General features: G+C 34.1%; 1 non-coding gene across 1 annotated transcript; it reads right to left on the minus strand.

Annotated features, from left to right (window-relative positions):
* Nucleotides 1-365: 365 nt before the first annotated feature.
* Nucleotides 366-438, minus strand: Trnak-uuu (transfer RNA lysine (anticodon UUU)). Its single transcript has one exon. It is a non-coding gene; the product is annotated as a tRNA-Lys (tRNA).
* Nucleotides 439-18,909: the final 18,471 nt, after the last annotated feature.

Below are 18,909 nucleotides of genomic sequence, written 5' to 3' on the forward strand. Positions count from 1 at the left end.
TTAGACCGAAAAAATAAAAAACCTCAAAACTCGTTATTTTGTTGACTAATAACACTATTGCATAATGTTTCAACTTTAAAAATGAGTTCTTCGTAATGACTATTAATCCATAATTTAAGATAACTTAGGTGAAAGCAAAGGTTTAATAGCACTGAGCCTGAGGGCACAACGCATAATTCAATGAAACTTTTTGTTCTTGCTACACGTACGAAGAAGTAAGCTTCGAGGTACTCCTTAAAGTTCTTCATGTTTATTAAATTAGTACAGCTATTGTTATTGTTAAAAGCAGAAGACGAATATGAAGTTCCCAGCACATTTAGTTTCTTTGTGAAGAAGAAAAGAAGTAAGAAAATTAAAAAAGCTGTCGCCCGAGCAGGGACTTGAACCCTGGACCGTTGGATTAAAAGTCCAACGCTCTACCAACTGAGCTACCCGGGCACTTACAAGCTAAATTTATCTTTTCTTCCCTAAATAACTATTTAGCGTTCCCTTATATTAATTGGGAAGAAGTGGATGTGAATTGTATCGTAAATAAGTTTTAATTCTGACTTATTGTTAGTCACACGACACTCGACAGTCGTCAGTAAGCCAAGAAATGTGTAATTTCTTCACAGTGTTTTATTTAAAGTTCAAATCAATTAATTTGTACCATTCAGCTTTGAATGTCAATTTTGGTATTAGTGAACATTTACCATAAGATTGGTCATGAAGCCTCAGTCAAATTGAGAAAACAATTTACTCCCAGACTATTGGGGGTTTTAATGTCTCACTTCCACTATATTTTCCTTGTTTGGTTAATATTATAACTGTGAACGTTTGTTGTTTTAATGATCACATACTATACTTGTGCCATATGTGCGAAAGTACGTGCACTTAATTTTAGTTGTCGATTTCGTTAGGGGTTCGAGTTACTTCCGAGAAAATGGTTAGAGGAGTTTGATACTAGGATATAAAAATGATAGTTAACCTATTGCGTGTCTAAGTGGAATAATAACTTGAAAGATGAGTATTTGCAAAATCTGTGGTAGAGGTACCAAAAACCTACCCAAGTGGGTAAATGGATTTTAGGCGTTTTTTTTTTAGACATTTCTTTATATAGTGATGATGGGGTGGGAATGTAATATTATTATTGTTGTATCTACGTGATGTTAAGCACTAAACTTTGATTGTTTTTCTTTTTTCTTCTTCAAGACATACTCTTGTTTTTATGAAGGAGCAGAAGTTACTATTCCATCAGTGGTTTTTATTACCCCTAGAACTTAAATTCTTAAGGAAATTAACCAAATCAGTATTAACAGTTTACGCTTGCTTTAACTTTTTAAGTTAATAAATCTTAAAAGAACTCGTTAAATAAAAAGACATTTGTTACGTGTTCTATTGACTACTTTACACTATTGGTTTACGGTTGTAAGAAGTTAAGTGTTGAGTTTGAAATGGAGAAGATACAACTTAAAATTTTGTAAGCATTCCTTGTTAGTTAAATGAGACATTCATAAAGACTAACATCAATGAATTTAAGGAAGATGATTAGAGAGTTAGTGACATGAACATCAATCAGTATAATGTTTAAAATAATCAACTTATTCTATTTTTAAATCAATTTAAAACGATTCAAGTTGTCCTTAAAGTTTATGTAGAACTTACAACTAATGAGGATTTGTTCAAAATTCAATTAAACACTAATCATATTAAAACTGATTTATTGAAAATAGTGATTATAGGTTCTGAAAATCGTCATAAATTGTATTAAAAGAAAACTGCTTTATCACCAGGGAAGATTCTATCACTGCTCAGGTTTGAATATCTACCCTTTTCTTGTGGGCCTCGTAAAAAAGAGTCCATATACCTAGAATGCGTATCCAAGATGGGGCGGACCAAAGTATTATATAGTGCGAGATTAACGTAGGGATTATGAAATTCTTAATACCAATTTTTAACGAATCCTTACATAGATTTGGCTTTACTAATGATCTAATTAATATGCTCCTTGAAATCGTGATTAGAATTAAAAAGAACTTCAAGATCTTTAAAACTATGAACGCAATGTATAGGGTGCTGCTATATTTTATAATCAATCAAAATACAAGTTCGAGAGAAAGTCATTGCCTTCTGTACCGAAGATAAAAAAGGGAAGCATACTCATCATGTAAAATCACAGCCAGAAGTTCTCAACTCCATCACTTACTAAAAACAAATATTATTCCTCAATATTTTGAGACGTTTTATAACAGCCTTTTTTAACTAAATATGCATTTTAAGTAAAATAAAAAAAGCGTTCTTTAATATCAAAATGCACATTTGTCTGTCTAAATTGTCAAACAAAAATTATTCCTGGATCAAAAATGACACAATTGAGGTTCTGCAAACCCTTAACAAGCTCAAAAAAGAAGCAGGTGAAAGACATACAAGGTAATAATATGAACTCTAACTCAATGAATAGTTCAGGTATTCTTGAAGTCGATTTTGTAGGCTTATTTAAGGGCGATATAGAACATTTAAGAAAATTGCTTTTACGTCATTATTGCACCGGAGGAGGTGCGATATAATAACTTCCGATTGTTAATTTAGATGTTCAAATGGTAGACATGTGCATTCAAGAGGACACAAGCGTCCACAGGTTTTTCTCAAAATCCACCTCTGTCTATAAACTCCTAATCTCAACTCCCCTAGGTGAACATCGGGTGCCTAGTTGTTGGCGGCCGCAAACGAGAGAGGGGGGAGAAGTGTTTCCACTAAGGCACCTCTCCTTATCCAGACGGCAGCGGACGAATTCTCGAAATGGAATCAACGGTGGCGTCTACAGTTCCATGTAAGGTTGAACTACTTAGTAAACACCTATAATAGGGCTTCTTCGACATATTCGGAGTCCAGGCCTATAAGGAGCGGTTTATATTAAGGATCTGGCCCTCCATGTGGAGACTGTGCCGTCGGGGTGACTTCCTGGCCACGTACAAAATAAATTTAGTCGCTAAGCAAAAACAAGCCTCGAATACGGTCGGATTCACTGTTGACAACCCAAGCAGACGAAATAAGGACAACGCACTTCGGATCTGTACATGGAATGTTAGGTCACTTAACAGACCACGTGCAGACGAACCAAACAAAAAATACAATATTTGAGTAAAAAGAGAGAATATGTATATCAAAAAATAAGTTTCATAGTTAAAAAAAAATGTAAATATAAATATTAAAGAAAACATTTTTTTTCAAATTACTATTTTCATAATGTGACTTTTAGTTTAGTCAAAAACAAAGAAAAAAAAAGGAAACATTGAAACATATGGAATAATTCTCATAATAAAAGTATATTTTGATATAATATAGGTAGGTATATAGTATAAGGCAGATATTACCGCCATCCAAGAAGTGCGATGGGATGGACCGGGCAAACGCAAACTAAAATACTGCGATATCTACTACGGCGACTGCTACCGAGAACAAGGACAGCGTCTATTTGGGTGTGGATTTGTTACTGGAACTAGACTCAGGCAAAAAGTCTTGACTTTCAACAGTGTGAGCGAGCGCATCATGACAATCCACATCAAGGATAAATTCGCCAACATAAGCCTAATATGCGAGCAAGCCCCAACAGAGGAGAAAGATGAAGACACCAAAGACATATTCTTCGAGCTCTTGGACAAGACATACGAGTATGAGCAGTGCCCTGGTTATGACATTAAAATTGTCTTAGGAGATTTTAATGTCAAGCTAGGAAGAGAAGACATCTTTGGTGGCATAATCGGGAGATACAGCCTGGACGACACCATCTCCGACAACGGATTCAGGCTGATCGATTTCGCTGCGGGCGAGACGTTCTGGTAGCTAGTACACAGTTCACGCGTATTTATATCCACAAGGGGACATGGAAATCTCCTGATCAATCAACCATCAACCAGATTGACCACATTGCGATCGACGCACGACACTTCTCCAGTATCCAGGATATCCGAACATTCCGAGAGGCCAACATTGACTCGGACCACTACCTCGTTGAACCCAAGGCTCGGCTACGGATATCCCGATCCAAGCCAAAACAAGGAAGTACTGCGAGAAGAAACCCCTGGTTTGACGATGAATGCCGGCAAGCGCACGCAACGAAACAAGAGGCATACAAAACGGCGCTGCACAAAAGGACTAGTGCTGCTCGAGAGCTCTACGAGCAGAAGAGGAGAGAGGAACACCGGCTTCTTAGACGGAAAAAAAGAGAGCATGAGAAGCGCGCGATCGAGGAGATAGAGGGATGTCACAACAGGAATGAGGTTCGTAAATTTTACCAAAAGGTAAAAAAAACCTCCCAAGGGTACCAGCCACGAACCGAAGCCTGTAAAGACGGTCAAGGGAACATCGTAGTAGAACCACAGTCGATGCTGAGAATATGGAAAGATCACTTCTCCAAATTATATAACGGCGATGACGAACCGAATTCCGCTGTAAGGGAGATAGAACCACTCAACCTCGTCCACAACCTGATTGGTCCTTATCAGTGTGGCTTCAGACCAGGAAAGTCCACTATCGAACAAATATTCACACTACGGCAGATCTTGGAAAAAAACCAAGAACTTCAAATCGATACGCACCATCTCTTTATCGATTTTAAAGTCGCGTACGACAGCCTCCATAGGGAAAAGCTTCACAGAGCAATGTCTAGTTTTGGCATCCCAAACATGTCAAACTTATCCGTTTGTGCAGAATGACGAAAGAAAATGCACACTGCTCTATTAAGGTCGGAAGAGATCTTACCGATGCATTTGATGTCAAAAAAGGTTTTAGACAAGGCGATGCACTGTCATGCGATATCTTCAACATCGTTCTGGAAAGAATTGTGCAAAACTCAACCGTCAACACTAGAGGCACAATCTTCCAAAGATCCATCCAATTACTCGGATACGCAGATGATATTGACATAATTGGAAGATCAAAGCGTGATGTCAGTAGAGCGTTTTTGAGCATAGCGACGGAAGCGAAAAAGATGGGTTTAGTATGGTCAATGAGGGCAAGACCAAAACGTCACTAAGCACAGCTTCAACTTGGAGGTAGTTAAAGATTTTGTCTACCTAGGCAACGCTATTAACACAGACAACGACACCAGTGCTAAAATCAAACGAAGAATAATTCTTGCAAATCGCTGCTTCTTTGGACTTAAAAGGCACCACCTGTAAGACACTCATCATCCCGCTTCTCTTTATGGTGCTGAGGCCTGGACCCTGTCAAAGAAAGATGAGAGCGTTTTAGGATGCTTCGAAAGCAAAATTCGTCAGGTGATTTTTGGTCCCGTACGCATAGATGGAGAATGGAGGAGAATATGTAACGACGAACTGTACGGGTTGTACAGCAACACTGAACTAAATAGTTAGCAGATTTGAAATCCAACGGCTTAGATGGCTAGGTCATGTAGATCCGAATGGACATCCAGCCTGCAAGGTCTTCGAATCCAATCCCGAGGGACGGCCGGCGCGGCGCAGTAAAGGAAGACAGCGACTCAGGTGGTGCACCCAGGTGGGAGAGGACCTCAACCAAATTGGCGTGCAAAACTGGAGACAGCTAGCTAGGAACCGAGCTGGCTGGAGACGCATGTTGGTTGAGGCCCATGTCCGCCCCGGACTGTAGCACCACCTTAAGTAAGTAAATAAGTAAGTAAGATTGTTAGTTTAAGCGGTCTTTTATAATTGGTGCTGTTTTTAATGAGTTACTTTTTCACACAACTCATTCAAAACTAAACCCGAAGTTTTCCTAAATTAATTTACTTATTCCACATAGTCATGTAATCATTAAAATATGCCTATCCATTAAAAATTACTTAAAATGAAAGTCAAAATGTGAACACAAATTAGTTTTAGTTTACCTCTAAACCTCACCTTTTCTCAGCTTAAACGTTAAAACAATGACTGACATCCCTGAACGTCAACACATCAGCAACTCCCCCAAAACTGTTTTACCTACAAAATAAATCACTTTACGAGACTTCATCTCTTTATTCAACTCTCTTAAAGGAAATTAAACTATAATTTGCACAGACTTACATCCTAAAAAACCTACACTTCAGCCGCAACCTCAGCATCCATACTTTGCCTACACAGACGCTAAAATGAGGTACTAAGCTTTGATAAGCACTGACTTTTGTTGAGCAAAAGTGCTAGAGGAAAACACCAAAACAAAAATAGCGATTTCAATGAAACTCAATTAAAAAATGTTCTATTCTCAGCGATTTTCATTAAAATCCCAACCATTTAAAAAAAAATTAACCACCTCCGATAAATTAGTCCAAAATCTTGTTTGCTGTTTTACGTTTTTCCTGTCGTTGTTGTTGTTTTTTCTTCCTGTTCTTTGGTGAGCATTAACCTGCTTTAATTAGGTACTTAAGAGTAACAAGTTTTCTTTTTTCTTCTACCTACCAACCAACCCAACGTGTAAAATCTCCTTAACACAAGTTAATTACAAAAAAAGTTTAAAACAAAAATGTTTAAACTTGTACGGCTTGAGTTCCATTGTGGCTGATATGGCAGAGGCAAAGCTATTGCAGCGTGTAAAGGTTTGAAGGAGAAATCCTGGTCCCAGTGCTGCTTCTGGTACTGGAGCTGGTGCTTGGCGTGTTCCATATCTCATTATTAGTCGACTAATATTCCAGCCACTTTCCTTGTTAATGGCATTTTCGCATTTTCCTCACCAAAAGCAACAACGAATAAAACTCTCGTCCTACTCGACCTAAGTGACGATGCTGTGGCAGTCGCGGTGGGCGGCGCCGGCGAGGCACTCTGCAGCGATGGGAGTTGTTGTAAAATAGATGAACCTCATTCTGGTGAACTGAATTAGCGCCATGTTGATGTCGATGTCTCTGGTGTCCTCTTCCCAATGGCAATATCCTGAGTTGAGTGGAAAACTCGCTTGTAAAAACGAAAACACAAACGACAATGCTGTGCTTCTGGAAAAATGACAACTGCTTTTCGTATACACTCCCTTTTGACTCCTATACACACGGTACAGCGTACACGTACTTTCTATCCTAGTTCCAGGAACACAAACCAGAACTTTTCATCTGGGTGTCCTTTCAGTTTAGAAATTTTGTACTCGTTTTCAATCAACAAATAAAAACAAAAAATTGAATCCTTGTGTACACATCCTTGTAGTACGACAAAACTTCAACTCACTTTGTCGTATTTGTCCTTTACGTTTTCGTTTGCATCAAAAAAGCAACAACTGCTGATAACTTGCCCATCATCACCATATTCCTGAAAACCTCCACCAGACCTACACCACAACTCAATGGGGGACTTGAAAATCTGGCACACACAGAAAAGAGTCCTCAGAAACTTAGCGTAGGTAGGTTGGATTCTTTTCGTTCGGTAACAAAAATATGTTTTCCCTCAAGTTTCTAGCTGATGGAAGATGGTATCAAGGTATCTAGGGAACATTTCTTTTTCCACCTGGATACCTGCCATAAGCGATTAAACACTACTGGCTATTGAATTTTATTGCGTATTGAGCTTATATCTGTTTCTCTTTACACGTTATAAGGATTGTTTTTATGTGAATCGGAATAAACAGCAAAAGGGGCTTATGATTGAATTGCTTTCTAATTTATTCAAGTAATCACCATCAAATAATTTTGCGAAGTAAATGAGTCCTAAAGACTATTAGCTATTATAAGCAAAGATATTCTCACGGGTACTTTTGATATTCAATCGGATGGACACAATTTTAAGGGCTTATTGGAAAGACTTAAATATTATTAAGCCTGTTTCTGAGGAAAAATTCAAAAATACATATTATAAAAGATATTTGTCCTTTTGTTTATAATAATTCTTTTACAAGCATCTCTGGATTTAAACTCTGACGTAAATTTTTAAAATTCCTAAAAATAAAAAAGTTCCTAAAATAATGTGAACCACAGATTTAAGACTTTGTAAATAATGATAACGTACTTAGTAGTCCCAAACATGAATACATCAACCTTGTTTGTCTGATTACACTAGTTTTAAAAGATTTTCTGAAGGCCTTAGTTCAATTTCGACTTGAAATCACATGAGGTTTTTGAGATATATATAGCCTTTTAAAATAGTAAAAAAAACACTTTGCACAATTTTGCAAAAAGTTAAATTCGTGATGATTTTCTAAATGCATTAACGCTTCCTTCGGTTTAAATATTTTTAGAATTTTGTTACACATTCGAAAAATGGTTATTAGTTTCAAGTCTTCTATAGTCCTAAATAAATATATTTGCTTTAAAACCTTAGTACATACATAGGAAGAAAAATTGACAGATAGACTTAAACATTTAAAAGCAACGTTAACAGGTTCAAGTTGAAGATCTTGAATACCAAATGACTCAGTAAATAAAGAATATTGACGACAAATATATACAATTGCAATATTGAAAAATTAGATAATTGTTTAAGTGAACTGCATTTAAATGGACTCTCACAACTTTTTATAAGGTCTGCGAAACTCAAGCCAACTATTTCTGATGAGACTGCTTCTTTTAAATTCGAGACTGCAATGTCTTAATATAACTCAAATCAAAAATCTAGAGCAGAAGTACTAATTGCGTATGATGTTTTGAAGACTATTTTAAAAGGTGACGAAATATGGGAGTGACAACAAAAAAAATTACACATGAAATTGAAGAATAGATAACAGAAAACCGCAGAAGTCCTTTAATAGTACGCATCATATATCGAAATATTAGAATATTTGGCATATCCTGGGATTCGTGATTCAGATACCAAACGTGCTTCTATTACAATACCTATGCCAACATTAACAAAACTTTATCTATAACGATGACTGACAAAACTGCATCCAAGATGTGTGCACTTTATTCAAAGGTTTACAAATTGGATCTTAAAAATGATGATTTCATCGAAGCTTTTGTTAAAGCTGTAAAAGCTGCAGTACAATCGGAGCTACAAAAAAAAAGAAAGTTATCGCAATTATTTTAAGGGGAGCTATTTTAAGTGTGAAAACGAACATATGTCATATGAATGCCATGAGGCAAAAAGAACGTCACAATAAGAACATCATACAGAATTTGCAAAATACAAGATCCTATGCTGACTCCGAATCATGACCGCCCTTGGAATTCAATTATTAAAAAGAGGCTGGGATGCGACCCACACTGATAACTTCCCATCCCTTTTGTCAATTTGTCTTGCTTAACAATTTTATAGGTTTTGGTGTTGGGCTAAAAAAGTTAATAGTTGAATTGTTCTTCAAAATTACCAACAATATTTTTCATATTATAAAGAAATAAGAATTAAGTTTGAAAATCTAGTTTTGTTAAATAGATTCTTAGTCGAAATCAAATTGGATGAATGAAATTAATTTGAGTGATATCAAGAACCGAACATCAATTTTTACTAAATTTGCGTACTATTTTTTGTAGATTTTATTTTATATTTTCAAATAGGAAGTTTTAGTAATGGGTCCGATTTATCAAACTGAAAATTTTGACATTCCTCGACTTTTCAAAGTCCCTAGAGTCGAAATGAAAGTTTTAGGAAAGATGTCTATGCGTGCGTGTGTACGTACGTTCGTACGTCCGTACGTTAGCGACGTATTTTTCGTCGTACGAAACTCACGAACCAGAAGAAATATCGACTTCAAATAAATTTTAATAAACAGATCTCAAAATATTTTCGTGGGCTGTTTCTTTACCATGGCAATTTAAAAAAAGGTGAAAATATTGGGAAGCATAAAGGGTACATATATTGGTATAAAATATAATAAAAAGTGATACCACATAAATTAATTTTTTTTTTTTTAAATCCAATGAACGGTTTTTTTTTATAAATCAAAATAACTGAAAAAAATTGTCACCTCGAAAATATAAAATGATTTTAACTCCAAAACAATTTTGTGCAACGATAAATAAAGTTTCCAACATATGGACACATTTTGAGAAAAATCGAATTGACAGTTTTTTTTACAAAACATTAGGACCTAAACAAAAAAATTAATAAAAATTTGTAAAAATTGATTCTCAACTCAAATATATTTTCAAAACTTAGAGGTATTGGTTTCTTAAATACTTTTTTCTTTTAAAAAATTGAATTTTCAACGTTCAGTTTGTTTTTTTTTACAAAATATTAAAACCTAAACAATAACTAACGATTCAAAAATCTTTTAAAAATTAAAAATATTTTCTTGAAACTTTTTTTATCTCACAGAAAATGTTGTTTTCAATATTTAGTAATTTTTTGTATAAGAATCCAACAGTCCGTTTTTTCATACAAAAATTAAATCTACAACAAATAGTACGCAAATTTGGTAAAAATCGGTTCTTGATATCTCCCAAATTAATTTTATGCATCCAATTTTTTAAAAATTAAAGAAATGCTACAAAAATTGGTAAACATGTGTTTTCGACCAAAAATTCAATTAACAAAACTAAATTTTCAAACTAAACTTTATATGAAAAATATTGTTGGTAATTTTAAAATTTGTATGAATAATTTAACTGAAAACTTTTTTAACTTTTTAAACCCAACACGAAAACCTTCAAACTTTTAAGCAAGACAAATAGACAGACAGGATGGGATGTTATTAGTGTGGGTCGCATCCCAGCCTTTTTTTATGAAAAACTGACTGTTGGATTTTTATAAAAAACTACTGAATATCGAAAACAATATTATATTTTTAATTTTTGAAAAGCTTTTTGATTCGAAAGCATTTTTTTATCATGTTTCAGTATTGCTTTGTTTAGGTTTTTATTTTTTGTATAAAAAACTTTCCATTAGATTTTACTCAAAATTTAACCGAATGTTGACAAAAATATTTTTTTAAAAGATAAAAAAGAAGTTAAAAGTCAATATCTCAAAGTTTTAAAAAGATAATTGAGTAAGTTTACCAACTTTTATTAATTTTTTTGTAGGTTTTTATTTTTTGTTAGAAAAATTTGTCAATGTTGAAAACAATATTTCTTATGAGATAAAACAATAAATAATAATAAATAATCTAACGTTTTTAAAAATATATTTGAGTAAACCGAAACAACTTTTGTTAAATTTTCTTTTAAGTTTTTATTTTTTGTTAAAAAAACTGTCAATACGATTTTTCGCAAAATTTTTCGAAATATTGAAAACAATATTTTTTATAACTTTAAATTAGTTGGAAGCCATAATCTCAAATTCTTGAATAGATATTTGAGTCGAAATTCTATTTTTACTAACTTAGAGTAATGTTTTTTAGTTTTTATTTTTATAATAAAAATTGACAATGTTTTGTTCGCGAAATTTTACCATATGTTAAAAACGATATTTTTCGTTGCGCAAATTGTTTTGGGGTTGAAATAATTTATATTCGTGAAATTTTCGAGTTGACACATTTTCGTTTCAGTTTTTTTGATTTATAAAAAAACGTTTATTGGATTTTTTCCCAAAATACGTTGGTTTGGTATCACGTTAAAATATGTAATATGAAATTTAATTCAAGTCTCTTGCGTCATTGGTTCATGAAGGTTAACCATGTTCACCTTTTTTTTAAACTGCTATGGTAACAAAAACCACCCACGCAATTTTCCTGAGAGCCCTTTCTGCATTATTATATGCATAAAAAAATTATTTGAAGTCGATATCTCTTCTGATTCTTGAGCTATGGGCAGCGAAAAACGTCGCGAACGTATCAACGTACGTATACACGCACGCACAGACAGCTTTCTAAAAACCTTTTATTTCGACTCTAGGGACCTTGAAAAGTCGAAGAATGTCAAAATTTTCAATTTAACAAATGGAACCTTCGGCGTTTCGTTTTATATCCCATTTTCAATGTTAGTGAAAAGTGTCTTACTAAAAAGCCAATTATTGCCTCCAGAGTCATGTCGTCTTTCAGTAGTTTTGATAAAACAACACGCATAATAAAATCAAGGGACTGTCAAAATATTCAGAAGCTGGTTTAATTATATTGGTTGAAAATAAAAATGAACAATTTCTGCGCAGAAACCTCAATAATAATGAATACTGTGACTTTAACTCAATTTTATATTTTATACATAGGTACAATTTAAAGGTTTAAAAGTGTGTTTTTTTTATAAATCTTAATGCTGAAATAAGTTATTTATTGACCCTTTTTTAATGTTAAATAATGTTAAATAAGGGTCAATAAATAACTTATTTCAGCATTAAGATTTATAAAAAAATAAGGGTCAATAAATAACTTATTTCAGCATTAAGATTTATAAAAAAAACACACTTTTAAACCTTTAAATTGTACCTATGTATAAAATATAAAATTGAGTTAAAGTCACAGTATTCATTATTATTGAGGTTTCTGCGCAGAAATTGTTCATTTTTATTTTCAACCAATATAATTAAACCAGCTTCTGAATATTTTGACAGTCCCTTGATTTTATTATGCGTGTTTAACAAAATGTATTTTAAACCTATTTATAGTTATTATAGAAATTCGTTCCCGGAATATAGCTCGTAAAAAAAAGTAGCTATAGATATTTCAAACAAACTTATTTCAAAATCCTCGGCTGATACCGTAAATGCATTAAAACAGTATTTGGCAGTGTGCGGTTTAAGGTGTTGAAATACGAATTTGTAATAAGTTATCAGGCCTATCATATTAAATAATGTAAACATAATTTTATTTGACAAAAAGTTGTTAAGGTTTAATGTGAATTCTTCTCTACATGATAAAATTAAGAACTTATTAAGGGATTCCTCTCGGTTCTGAACTTGAACCTAAACCTTTTAATATTAATGTGCTTAAACTGATAATCTTAGAAATGAAAATAGTAATTTATCAAACTGTTAACTTTTTCGACACTAAAAAGGAAAGAGTTTAGGAAAGTTAAACTGCATATTTTAACTTGGAAAATCGGTTTATCACAAAATACGTTTTTGAATGTCTCAAAAGGTTAATAGAAATAATTTACTATTGACCACTAAATTAAAACTCTTAGATGTGTTTCCGTAACAATTTTCTTTAAGCATAATATAGTTAGTAATAGTCGCATGTTAAATAAGTTGTAAATTTTAGCGCAAGCATTTACTATTATTATAGCTCTATAAAACTCAACTTGCATTAAAATATGTCCTAACTTCAATATAACACAATAAAAATAAACAAAATCCTTTTATTCACTCAGCTGAATAAAAACTCTGCGCAGATTCTGAAACCGTCTATAGATGTTATGTTTTAGCTTCTATAGAGCTTTAACCTGTTGTATTCAACAGCGTATATAAACAACAAATAATAAAAAGAAGCTTTCAGGAGCTAAACATTTTCATAGATACTTTTTTGGCACAAACACACGACGACGGCAAAACAAAAAACAGGATTGTGATTTGTGATCTCTAGATAGAAAAATACAAAAGGTTTTTCTCTTAGACTCATATTTTTCTTGTTTTGTAGGTTAAGTATAGACCAAGGCAACTAGTGGTGTTTGCTTGATAAAGAAGGACGAACATTTCTATGTAGTATAGAAAAGCCCAATTCAAGAGCTTAATGCCATCTTTAAGGATGAGTTTAACACTTTAGTGTATCAAAAGTCGCGTAGGAGTTATTTTTGAGAAAAAAAAACACCAGAAAGAAGAAATATTTCTCGGGAATTAATGGCTCGGTTGTTGGCCCGTTTTGAACTTTTCCATAAATCTTTATGAGATGGTTGATTATGATTATTTTCAGGAACCGAATAAAATCGTATCGATTGGTAGAAAGGAAGTTTGGCAAACAATAAAATAATTGCCTGTGATTGACACATTTTTGAAAGGAAACAAACACAATATGTCAACATTAATTAATCCGACAAAAGGCCTTGTTTCAATATTTTGACAAGGGGCTAATGATTGTTCGGCTTCGGCGATAAGTTTTCAAACTTATTTTAATAAAATATATAAATGGTTCTTTGCAGTTCGTAATGAAAATTTTCACTCGATCTTTTTTTCCAGGAATGAATAAGTATGAAAAAAAGAAACCCTAAACCTCGTTCTTTCGTAGTAAAATGATTAATCATTATATAGGGAGGGAGGTGTATAGTCTGTCCCGTTCGGTATAGCCTATCTAGATAGGTGCCTTACCTACTATATGGCTTAAGGTAGATAGAATCAAGTTCATTTGTGGTGGCTGGGTAAGTCGTGGGTGTAAAGATGATGATTTATTACAATGGGGTTAATACACAAAGCTGTTAAATGGGCAGTGTGTAGTGTAGTAGGTCTATGCAGAGGAATAAGAACAGGAAGACCCTTTTGGCGCGATGATCGATTGACTGTCATGAATTCCTAAGGATTACAGTTGTAAGAATGTGAATTGAACATGGATTTAGTTGGGTTTGAGTTCCAAAACCAAAAAAGAAAAATTACACTGTACACGGTAACCGGATGAATATGTCAGAAGTTTAAAGATTGTAAAAGTATATAATTGACACTTTGACACATTTTGGGTTTTATTAATTAATTGTTTAAAAAAATGGTTATATCATAATCATTTGAAAAACATGGTACAGTTTTATGTTCAAATAACGTTGAACATTTAAAATTTATTGGATATAATGTTTTTGTTTAAACTTTAGTAATATGGGGCGTGTATTTAATCTGATTAAGTGAATATTATTTACATAAACTGTTTGCTTGCTTTTTTAAGTATTGCTTGTTAGGTCTTTTGTTGTTATCTACCCAAAAACATAAAGTGGTTTTAAAAAATACTTAATCAAGCATATAATAAGGGTAATCTTGTTCAAATAAAAACACGCTTGACACTAATATGTATATTTGAGATATTAATTGTTTACATAATATTGTTTTTAAAATTAAACTAAAGCTGTGTAAATAAAACTCATGAATGTTTTTTCATTTGTATAAACATCAGTCAGTCGGCCGATCGGCCGGTTAGTGTTAAGATTTTAATCTATTTTAGTTTTCTTAAGCCAATTACAGAAAAGGAACTATGTTTATGTATGGCATCATCATAAAGGATATTCTTACGACATATGCATGAAATGTTACTACTGCTCTTCCATATTTTGCTGTATAACAATCATCCTTAAAGTGTTATACTATTAATTTATATGGACTTTTATTTCAATACAAAAATATGTATTTATGTTTTATACGAAATCATAATGGGCATATGGTCGTCTACCACAGTTGATAAAATATGAGCTTATGTTAAAGGGTGGTTACATTTTAAGGGCCCTTGTTAATTTTGAATAAAACACAAATCATTTAGGAAATTAACCCGAGCAGTGCTGCAATTATTTTTTTCGAGTTTTGTTATGAAACTTTCAGGGATTGTGCATTGGGGTTTTTAGAGCCTAAATATAACAATTTTTTGATTGAACCTTTTCAGGTAACAAAGTTAAGACCATCTTTGAAGTGTAACCACGTGGTCATGATAGCACCAGTACGGTCTGTATATTTATTTTTTTTAATGATAACACAAAGGTAAACATTGCATTTTTTACAATATGTGCTCATAACACTTTTGCAGTTATCTCCTGCACAGCGTCTTTGCTTCTCAAGCGGGCTTACAGAATTATCAGTTCTATCAAACCGAATATTCATAATTATACCATCTTCATTTCGTTTTCTTCTTGGGCCAGGTTGGTTTGGGGGCTCGCCGTAGTGCGCGCAGTAGTAAACCGCAATGGACCTTTTGAACTCTAATTGCGATAAGGGTTTAGTTCCTCTTTGCAACTGCCAGGCATTGTTTACTGCCACATCGATTAGCCATGTGAAAATAGAGCTCCACCTTTTTTTTCCACGGTAAGATATGCGATGGTTATTTACATTTTGATCTAGGCGATCAACTCCACACATGTATTTGTTGTACTCCGTTTTTTCACACGGCCGAACTATGCTGATTTTTTTTCCAGCTTCTCTGGAATAGCGAGATGCTGTTGAAGTTGGACGAGGCGCATAACATGTCGAGGCAATTCAAACAACAGAGTTGTTAACCCATTTTGTAATTTGTATACCCGTTTCTTTCATTTTTTTTATTTATATGATCCACGAGGCATTTTTTTTATTTTGTTTTAATGCCCTAAAGGGCAAATTGAAGGAATTCGATTTTCCCTTATGGTTCCTCTGCCCATTATAACCTCCTGCTTTCAAATAAGCGAGGAATGGACAACCGGTAAACAAATTATCAAATTAAAATGAAAACGGAAGACTTCGAATATCTTCAGGAAAGTCATCTATCATTGATAAGAGGGGTGCAGAGCATTTACCAAAGCGTTCTTCATACTTCTGGTTCGATCGAGGATTTTTACCTTGATAAATCTCAAAATTTACCATATATCCGGATGGAGTACAAAGTGACCGACCTTATAGCCAAATCTTATTGGCTTACCTTTTATACATTTTTTGCACTCATGTCGTCCATAATAAGCAATCATGCTCTCATCGAATGATAAATGTTGAGTTGGGTGAAAATTTTTGCCTTAAGGTGGTCTGTTATGGGTCGAAACTTCCAAAGTTTGTCTTTATTTTCTTGCGGTGCAGCTAAGCTCGGTTCGAAATGAAGACAGCGAAGGATTTCCTCAAATCTTGCGCGACGCATCGGTTTCAAGTCATTCCGAAGATCGTCCGAACCACTCCAGTATCCTTTATAGCTAGGAATTGAGTTGTAGCCAGTCACCATTAGAATGCCAAGGAAAGTTCACAGACTGAAAATTTCTGAATCGGCTTGCCATCTTTTTTTACCGCATATCTTGCTGAACAATCGCTGTTGTGTTCCAATAACTCGTCATCAAAAAAACGCTCAAATTGTTGGTGAGGCTGATAATCCCGGTAGTCATCATAGTTTGACTCAGGAAATATTGGGATCCCAGAACTTGACTTGTCGTTTGTCCATGTAAACTTTGTTGCTTTATTGGATAAAGGTAAAGTAACATCTGAGGGAACGGGAATAATTTTTCTCAGTCGATTAGCTATAGGTTGAATAAAATGGCTTCCCGTTTCTTCATCGGTTGAACTTCCTGCCTCTATTCTCAGCACCTCGGTAACTTCAGCTGATTGATCAATAGAAGAACTTAGTTTAGACTCCTCCAAAACATTTGCAAGGACACTTTCAATTTCTTGGTCCAAAACAGGTAGGTCTTGAAGTGGAAAAGCGTCAATGTGCTGGCCATTTTTCATAACCAGTTCACAACTAGCTCTCGATTGGTTCCCGTTGAGATCATCAATTGTTTCGACTTCATTTTCAACAGCATCATCCTCGCGCGCTTATATTACCTTCTTCACCGGGTGGTTCAATAAAAATACCTTCTATCATATCATCAAAAGTATTATCATCATCAATCATCTGCTCCACGTAGTCCATTACATCTTTCAACGATAATTTAATAAGCAAAATTTATAAAAATATAAAAAAAAAACTTTTAAAAACGAACTCTATAAGTACCAACGTAACCGTACCCTGGCATTGCCAGCGTGACCGTAGGGTTACACCTTCAATAAAACCTTAAAAACTACAATAAAAACTATTTTTTTTTCAAAAAAAATAAAAAATTACTAACTTAGGAAAGAACAGGTTTTTGTCTTTCGATTGATGCACATATGACAGGTATACCCATCAGAATAGTATTAAAAATTCCAAACTTGCTTTTGATTATCTGCCATATTGCACTTTTTTGTAGGCTGAAAAAAAATCTGAATTTCAAACAATTCACTCTTTTGAAATATATGAAGCAACTGACACAAAAGCAAAAGAAAATCATGTTCACAGTCGTGAAGAATATAAAACCGCCTGCTTTGATCATTTATGTCAGTTAAAAATTTAAATAAACGATTTTTTTCATAACTATATTGAATGTTACCGTATGGTCACGCTAGCACAACCCGGGTTTCTTTTTATTATTATTATGATAAAAGTCGTATGGTACAATAAAGCATACAAGACAATATCGGCATAATGGCTGCTGTGTTCTCAGTTCAAAATTTTCGATAACGCTCAGGAATAATTGAGGCTCTATTTCGTTAATGTGCAAAATAGAATCGAAAGGAATTGGATCCTTTTTAATTGCAACAGATGATCGAACAATTGAGCTTAGGAATGTGCTTTTTGTTCCGCAATTACAAACCAACTTTATTAAAATACTTAGGAGTGATAACGGGCGGGAATACGTCACCGCTGATTTCTCAAAATACTTGGTTTTAGAGGGAATTAAGAGACATTTAAGTGTTGAATATACTTCACAGCTAAATGGTGTCGCTTTACGCGCAAATAGAATGATGATAAAGATCGCTAGGTGTCTTCTTCTCGATAGTAATTTGCCCGATTCCTTGTTGGCGGTTAACACGGCTGTGTACGTACGTTATCGTTCTCCCACAAAATTCCTAGGCCTTAAGACTCCATATGAAATCTGGCATGGGGCAAAACCATATGTTCGACACCTTCGTGTTTTTGGATATAAGGCATTTACATTAGATAAACGCCCAGGAATGTCTAAATTCTAAGCCAGAGATGTATAGAATGCGTTATGGTTGGCTACTCCAGTGAGTCCAAAGCATGTAGACTCTTAGACCCCAAGACAAGGACTGTTTGTAATTGTAGAGACATAAAATTTGTAGAAAATTCTATACAGATTGGACAGGGAAAACAAGGATCTTGTGCTTCTGAATTTGAAAGATAGTGAGCCCATAGGAAAAGGAAACTTTCGAGATTAGAAGATTCTTTTAAGACAGATTGTGGGGAAAATGATAACGTGGATCCGATGATGACGATGACAACGATGCTGAAGATGATGACAGTGTTGCAGAGGATAGTGAAAAAGTTCCAGAGGTTGAGAACAATGATGAGGGGCTGACACCAATTTTGCAGATGAGAGTGACGAGGTTGGTGAGAATGACGACTATGTTGCAGAAATTGATAATGTTTCGGCCGATAATGATGAAGAGAGCGTTGCTTTAATTGATGATGATGAAGATTATGAGGGGTCGGCAGGTGATACAAGAAGTCTTAAGCCACGTT

This window comes from Eupeodes corollae, chromosome 1 (genome assembly GCF_945859685.1).
Source record: "Eupeodes corollae chromosome 1, idEupCoro1.1, whole genome shotgun sequence".
Taxonomy (NCBI): Eukaryota; Metazoa; Arthropoda; class Insecta; order Diptera; family Syrphidae; genus Eupeodes; species Eupeodes corollae.